We start from the raw sequence: 2210 nt of genomic DNA, 5'->3' as shown, positions 1-2210 counted from the left end.
ATCAACCTAGAATATAAAAAAATGGCTAAAATACCTGTACAAAATCGACCTAAAATACCTCGACAAAATCGACCTAAAATACGTGTCCCAGTCTCTCTACGGTCCTCTCCTTCTCGTGCTCCTTGGCAGCAGAGAAGCACGCCTGGTCAACCATCTCTGGCTCCAGCCACAGCAGCAGCAGCAGCAGCAGAGAAGCACGCCTGGTCAACCAATGTTCCAATGTTCAGTCAATTAATCCCGGGTCTATTTGGCTGCAGGGTGCTTTGCCTTTAACTGCCTCCAAGACTTCTTCTCTTCTGCTGCACGGCGGTACGGGTCGTTGAGCCGGCTGTGGTGTCCTCTCCTTCGCCTCCGAGTGGAGCTTCTCCTCAGAGCTGGCGGCCATTTTACATTTACATTTACATTCATGGCATTTGGCAGACACCTTTATCCAAAGCGACTTACAGCAAATGCATTTGTTTAAGTAAGTGAATCATCTGTCCATCAGTCATCATAAGACAAAGTAATCAATGCTCACACCATGACCCCCCCGAAGCTACTCTGAAAATGTATTTAAGTAGATTACCGATTACTTTACAACTACACGAAAGCTACCCTTGAGAGAAAATAGGGTTTGTCAAAACTAAAGCTACTTTGAAAAAGTAGTTGACTACATGGAAACTACCATATCCAACACACAGACAGACAGTTACTGGACGATGACCGGTCCAGGTGACAGAAAGCGTGTGACTGAAATCACTGAGAGAAAGAAAATGGTGAAGTGGAGCAAAGAGGGGAGACCAGAGGCAGGAAGAGAAGAAATAGTATGGAACTGAAGTTCAAGGGCTGGAATTATAGTTAAATTCCACCGTTTTTTGTTTTCTTTTGGAAGAATGTAGTGAGTAGTGGCAGTAGCTTACTACACCGCTACATGGCAAACAAGCAGTCAACTACAGGGAAAACTACTAGGATATTAATTTAGTTTAACTACCACCAAGCTACTGCAAAATACAGTTAAACTGACAGTTGTACTCCGGTACATGTAGTGGAACTACTCCCCAACACGGCAGACAAATATGTCTATCAAAGAGAGAGAGAGAGAAACACAAGTCCTCAGTGAAATAAGCGCCTCTGGGATCAGTGGCAACACCTTGTCGGAAGAAAACAAACATCAGGAATATCACCAAGGGGTTTTACTGGAACCTTGCCAGCCTGCTTTCACCCACACAGCTTTAGAGATAAGTCCATTTGTGAGAAGTGAAGGGGAGCGCTTTGGTGTTTCTGTTGTGGAGGTCAAAAAGTTAGAAGCTTCACAGCTTTAGTGTGGGGGAGGGGGAGGGGGAGGGGGAGGGGGGGGGGGAGAGGAGGGAGTAAAAGAGAGAGAGAGAGACAGAGAGTAAAAGAGAGAGAGAGAGAGAGGGAATAAGCACTGACATTGTGATACATATTCTTCCTAGGCTGGCAGGGATTTGTAGTGCTCTCCATTTAAGCTGCTTACGAGGCCTAAAAGCAGGCGCTACTAATCCAGCATGCACCTGCTTTCTACATTTATTTATGTATGTATTCATTAAACAGCCACCGACGTTTGGCTTTCACTGCTCTGCGGCTGCTCCCGGAGAGGAGAGGAGAGGAGAGGAGAGGAGAGGAGAGGAGAGCAGTACAGGCGAGAAGGACATTGAAGTGCAGATGAAACCAGTGGGGCCTCAGTTCACATCCAACGAGTCGGTGTACCAGGGGAGGCTGGTGGAGGTAGAGATCGGAGGACGGGCTCGCTGTAATGCACGGAACGGAATGAGGAACGGTGTCAAACACGTGTTCCTCATTCCGTTCCGTGCACTACAACGAGCCCGTCCTCTGACTCCAGCCTCCACTAGCCTCCCCCAGCCTCCACCAGCCTCCCCCAGCATCCCCCAGCCCCCCCCAGCCTCCCCTGTATGGAGTTGTGTTATTGTGAGGAAGACCCTCGGCTCACAGCTTTCATCTTCCTCTCACGAACCAACGATCCCAGCTCCACGTCTCAGCCACCTCCTGAGGGAAGCAGAAGGACGGAAGTTACCAAACTCCTTCTCAGGGTTGGTTAACTCTTGAGGTCCCTTGGGTCTCCACCGGATTGGGTAAATCCACTTTTTTTTGTTGCTCGAACAATCTACAGAGTACATTACAGTACATTGCAGTACTTTACATTACAGTACAATATATTACAGTACATTACAGTACAATATATTACAGTA

The sequence above is a fragment of the Argentina silus genome (assembly GCF_951799395.1).
Source record: "Argentina silus genome assembly, chromosome: 14".
Lineage (NCBI taxonomy): Eukaryota > Metazoa > Chordata > Actinopteri > Argentiniformes > Argentinidae > Argentina > Argentina silus.
Note: the sequence above shows the minus strand (reverse complement) of the source record.